Genomic DNA, 6179 nt, shown 5'->3' with positions numbered 1-6179 from the left:
AAGATTTCCAAAAATCTCAAGAACTGGTTGTCATCTTCCTTTTTCTTCAATAGCTGGGGGTATGGAGCTCTTGAGATGTTCAGTTGGGGTATCCTTTTTTCTTTCTGCAGACTTGGCGTGGGGGTTCGCATTTCATCTTGCTCTTCTCCCTTTTCATTTGAGCCTTCTTCTTGTGGTTTTTGGGGATGTTCCTTCAGTTCCTTCCCACTCCTAAGTGTGATAGCTTGACACTCCTCCCTTTTGCTTGAATGGGCATCATAGCAAAAATTGTGGTTAGGAAGCTGCTTAAATAGATAGCTGATTTGTGTTTCCAGTTTTGTGATGGCAGCATTTTGATTCTGCATGTTTGACTGCACTTCCTCTCTGAATGCTTTACTGTCTTGAATGTCTCTGCATATTCCTTCAATGAAGGTTTCGATCTTAGAAAGCTTGTTATCAATTGATGAGTGGTTCGAAGCAGATGTGCTGTTTTGGTTTTGATAAGTGTGTGGAGAAGTGTTGTTGTGGGGGTGTTGAGATGTCCTCTGGTCTTGGTTTTGATCTTGCTTACTTCCCTACCCAAAGTTTGGGTGGTTTCTCCATCCAGGGTTGTAAGTCTTGGAGTATGGATCATAGTTTTTCCTTGGTGAATTCCCAATGTAGTTAGCTTGCTCCTGACTCCCTTCTGCTTCTACATTCACCCCTTCTTGGATTGTTGATGAAGATGAAATTGCTACTACTTGGTTCCTCTCCATCTTATTGGTGAGGTCAGCCAGCTGCTGGGTAATGAGCTTGTTTTGGGCCAACAGAGCATCTACAATGTTTAGCTCTATCACTCCTCTTGTGTTCCCTCTTTCGGAAGCATAGAAGTAGTCGTTTTCTGCTACTGTTTCAATAACATCTATGGCTTCCTCAATGGTCTTCTTCTTATTCAAGGATCCTCCTGATGAATGGTCCACGGCTTTCTTTGACTCATAGGATAGCCCTTCATAGAATATGTGCAGCTGCACCCATTCGTTGAACATGTCAGGTGGACATCTCCTTGTTAAGTCCTTGAACCTCTCCCATGCTTCATACAGAGTCTCACCATCTTGTTGCCTAAAAGTTTGAACCTCAGCTCTCAGCCTATTGATTCGTTGAGGAGGGTAAAATCTTGCTAAGAATTTGTTCACCACATCCTCCCAAGTTGTCAAGCTCTCCCTTGGAAAAGATTCCAGCCACTTGGCTGCCTTGTCCCTGAGTGAGAAGAGAAATAAGAGCAGTCTATAGGCGTCAGAATGAACACCATTAGATTTCACTGTGTCACATATTCTCAGGAAGGTAGTCAAATGTTGATTGGGGTCTTCTTGAACACCTCCTCCAAATGAACAGTTGTTCTGAACAATGGTGATGAGCTGTGGTTTAAGTTCAAAGTTGTTGGCATGGATTGTTGGCTTTTGGATGCTACTTCCACAATTGCCTGGGTTTTGATTGATGTAAGAGCCCAAAACTCTTCTATCCTCCCCAGCATGATTTGCTCCACCTCCTCTGCCATGGTTGTGAGTCTCCTCTTCATGATGATTTTCCATGTTTTCTTCCATGTTTGGTTCAAAGTATTCCTCAAAGTATTCCTCCTCTTCTTCAGCACCAACTATACGTTTTTCTTTTGCCTCCCTCCTTAGTCTAAGGAAGGTTCTCTCAGGTTCAGAATCAAAGGAAGTTGAAGCCCCGCTTCTTCTCCCTGTCATACAACCAACAAGTACAAGCAAAAAAAATAGGTGCAGACAGTATTTGTGTCAGAATTATTATTAGTTGTGGTTGATGCAATATATCAAACAGTTAGTGGGTTAGCAAGCAGAATTGGAAATAACAAAGAAAAACAAAAGAGTAAAGGGGGAAGGGAAGAAGTTTAACTAAAACAAAAAGTAAATCACTCAAACAGAAAAATGAAATTCACAAAATAAAAATGCTCAATCTAGTGATCTTCCAATTTAATCATTGTTGATGCACAATCAATCCCCGGCAACGGCGCCATAAACTTGATGCGCGGAAAACTTGTCTCTCAACAAATCTCCCTTCGGCAAGTGTACCGAATTTGTCGTCAAGTAAAAACTCACAATAGAGTGAGGTCGAATCCCACAGGGATTGATTGATCAAGCAACTTTAATTAGAAGAATGTTCTAGTTGAGCGAATCCGGAATTTGGGTTGAGAGTTGCAGGAAATAAAATGGCGGGAATGTAAATAACAGAAAAGTAAATGCTAGAATTAAAGGACTGGAAGTAAATGACTGAAAATAAATTGCAGAATTGTAAATGGGAATGGGGGATTTGCTCATAAAAGTAAATGGCAGAAATTAAAGAGAATGGGTAAGATCAGAGATGGGGAGTTCATTGGGCTTAGGAGATGTTGCAATTCTCCGGATTAAGTTCATTTTCATCTCCTCCTCAATCAATGCACTCATTGATCTCCTTAGCAATCTTAAGTGATTGAATTACAATTTCTTTTAATTCAATCTCTCAAATCTTGATCAATAGCCAATTCCTTGGTCAATTGCTCATGAGAAAAGATGAAGTATGGTCACTGATTATACCACATGCATTTCCCAAATCAAGTATTGAGAGGGTTATAGTCACATACCCATCCAAACCCAATTTGGTCCAGCATGAGAAAGCATTTCTAGCTTGATCTCTTCATTCCTCTTTCAAGGTTCAAAAGAGATCCAAGTTTGAGTAGCTTCTCTTCCAAGATAACTACTCAATTGTATGAAGATCGAAAGCTTTCAAGTAAAATCAAGAGGAAAGATAGAAGAAGAATAATAAAAATTAGTATTGATCCATCAAATTACGACAGAGCTCCCTAACCCAATGAAAGGGGTTTAGTTGTTCATAGCTCTTGAAAATAAAAACAAAGATGGAGAATACATCATAAAACTAGAAATTGCAAAGAAAGTAAAATACAGAGAGTAGTTCTCTTTTTTCCAGCCTCCAGAACTATTTCTCAATTCAAAGCTACTCCTATATATACTACTCTTCTCAGCTTCTAGTGTGATTCTTCAAGTCTTGGGCCTTTGGATCTTGAGTTTGAAGCAGTTCCTTTCTTTATTTGGGCTTGGCTTTACTTGCAGAGAGAAAGTGCGAAGTGGGCGGAGACTTTAGTTCAGGACGTTAGGGGTGTTAATATTTAGTGAGAATATAAGTTTGAAAATGTTAGTGACACTTAACATTGTCACTAACGTTCCAATGCACCCCTTTGCCTCACGTTAAAACCCACGTTAACTAGGTTAACGTGGCTTTTAACGTTGCCTTGTGAACCTTCGAAAACGTTAGTGACACTCAACATTGTCACTAACGTTCCAGTGTGCCCCTTCTTGCTTCACGTTAAAGCCCACGTTAAAACCCACGTTAACTAGGTTAACGTGGCTTTTAACGTTGCCTTGTGAACCTTCGAAAACGTTAGTGACACTCAACATTGTCACTAACGTTCCAGTGTGCCCCTTCTTGCTTCACGTTAAAGCCCACATTAACTAGGTTAATGTGGCTTCTAACGTGGCCCTTGCCATCCTTCGAGAACGTTAATGACATTCAACATTGTCTCTAATGTTCCAATGTGCCCCTAGGTCTAACGTTAGAGTCCATGTTAACTAGGTTAACGTGGCTTCTAACGTGGCCATCTTTAGCCATCCCAATGTTAGTGACAATGTTGAATGTCACTAACGTTGGCTCATCCTTCATTCCTCATCGTTAGCTTCCACGTTAACCAAGTTAACGTGACTCTTGGGGGTTGTGTGGTTGCTTCAACGTTAGTGACAATGTTGAGTGTCACTAACGTTGTCGACAACTCTTCATCCCTTACGTTAGTTCCCACGTTAACCAAGTTAACGTGGTACTTTGCACCATAGGCCAACGTTAGTGACAATGTTGAGTGTCACTAACGTTGGCTTCTCTTCCCCCTTTAACGTTAGAGGCCACATTAACTAGGTTAACGTGGCTTCTAACGTGGCCACTTATGAGTAATTGCCAACATTAGTGACAATGTTAAGTGTCACTAACGTTGGCTCAACTTCTCTTCTCCACGTTAGAGTTCACGTTAACTTAGTTAACGTGACTCTCTAACGTGGGCATTGATGGCTTTTTTTTTGAGAGTGTTATTGGCAATCCTTTTCTCATTAACCTTGCAAGTTACCTCCCCTTTTCTTGCTTCCTTTTGGTCCTGAAATCAAGCAATAAAGTGCATCAAAGCTCTAGTCCAAGTTATGAGTAATGCAACATAATAATTGTCACTAAACTTATGCAAAATCCTCATGAAATTATGTAAAATGCACAATGTATGCTTGAATCAAGGCATAAGTGAATATCTACCCAAAACTAGCTTATTTCCTAAAGAAATGCATGAAACTAACCTAAAAACAGTAAAGAAAAGGTCAGTGAAACTGGCCAAGATGCCCTGGCATCACCAACGAGTTGCAGAAAGTGTGCTATTTTATTAATCAGATGTTCCAAGAAGTTGAGTTAAGTAAATTAGAAATTAAATTGAGGAAATTTAATTAATATGAATAAAAGCCTTGACTGGGAGTTGATTAGTTGGAATTTCTACTGTTGATGGAGTGATTTTAAGATTAATTTATAATTAATGGTTGTTCTGTTGGGTTATCCTTTACTAGGTAAAGGAAAGTCAAACAAGTTGGAATGCTAGATCTGTTCACAAGTTGCAACCCACTTAGTTCAAAGGGATTGGTGTTAGTGATTAGATAACAATCCAATAGTTAACCCAATTACAATTTTTCTTTCAATCCTTCCAACTCAAGAGTTCCTTTCAATCAACTCCCCATCAAGTGAAGGAACTACTCACTCATTGTAAATAATAAATCCATAACACATGAAAGGGAATTAAAAGAAGACATGATTATTGGAATGGAAAATAAATTTAAATGGAAGAAATAACCCTTGTATTAAATAATCATGAAAGTATCCAAACGACAAAATTGAACAAAGCAAAGAACATGGGAGAATAAAACCAAGTTAAGAGAACGAACTAGGGTGACGAAGTCTTGATGAGGAAATAACTCTTCTCAATGTTCCAATGCTAAGACCAATTGAAAATTAAAATTCTCAAAACATAGAGAGAAAAACCTAAGGGAGTAAAACTAGATCTAAAACTGTCTACTGTATAGAATGAATGCTGTCCTTTTGTTTCTGCATATTCTCTGGCTCTAGTCTGCTGTTCCGGGCCGAAAACGGGGTCGAAATAAGGTCCAAAATCGCCCCCAACGAATTCTGCAGATTATGCAGATCGCGTCATCCATGCGGACGCGTCATTCGCGTTTTTCCTTGCCAAGCGTTCGCGTCGTCCACGCTACCGCGTCGCTTTAGCTTTTCCAATCCGCGCGGCCACGTGTGCCAGGCGGCCGCGTCACTGCGATTTGTGCGCCTTCACGCGGTCGCGTGAGCCATGCGACCGCGTCACTTCTCGCTGGTTATCTCCTCAAATTCTTGTGTTACTTCTATTTTTGCTAGCTCCCTTTCCAATCTCCAACTCATTTATGCCCTGTAAGGTCTGAAACACTCAACACACAGATCACGGCATCGAATGGAATAAAGGAGAATTAAAAATAAACAATTAAAGTCTCTAGGAAACAGTTTTCAAACATGTAATAAATTCAGGAAGGAAATCTAAATGCATGCTAATTTAATGAATAAGTGGGTAAGGATCATGATAAAACCACACAATTAAACACAATATATATCATAAAATAGAAGTTTATCATTCACACACCAAAGTAAATTCATAAGTCCACAAATAATCTTTGCATACTAACCAGTTGCCTAAGGGCTTGAGAAACAAGCAACTCTTGAGGATTATGCAGGAAACCATTCAAAGTGAAGGGAATATGCATCATTGTCCAAAGGAAGTACAACAAAGAAAAAAATAATAATGATGATAGAAGAAAAAGCTGAGGGACATTCCCCACAGGTTGTATTGACACCAATCCTTGTTGCTTTGAAGTATTTCAATTTGGAAAGCCCTATTTGTCTTGTTGAAGTATTCAATTAAATACAAGTGAAAATGTTTGCTGAGAAATACTTGGATCTGCATAAATTTTGTCATCCATCATTAGCTTGTATTTTGTTTTGTTTCCTTGCTGCTTGAATAAAAGAAAAATGTTTGATTTAGAAAAGTGAATGTTCAATGTTGTAGAAATTAGAATGAAAGTTAGTGGTGG

The 6179-nt window shown here is 39.3% G+C and overlaps 1 non-coding gene across 1 annotated transcript; it reads left to right on the top strand.

Annotated features, from left to right (window-relative positions):
* The first annotated feature begins 1002 nt into the window (after positions 1-1002).
* Positions 1003-1106, top strand: LOC112753694 (small nucleolar RNA R71). Its single transcript, XR_003178067.1, has one exon. It is a non-coding gene; the product is annotated as a small nucleolar RNA R71 (small nucleolar RNA).
* Positions 1107-6179: the final 5073 nt, after the last annotated feature.

This window comes from Arachis hypogaea, chromosome 15, assembly GCF_003086295.3.
Source record: "Arachis hypogaea cultivar Tifrunner chromosome 15, arahy.Tifrunner.gnm2.J5K5, whole genome shotgun sequence".
Classification (NCBI taxonomy): Eukaryota; Viridiplantae; Streptophyta; class Magnoliopsida; order Fabales; family Fabaceae; genus Arachis; species Arachis hypogaea.
Note: the sequence above shows the minus strand (reverse complement) of the source record. Positions and strands in the feature narration are given on the sequence as shown.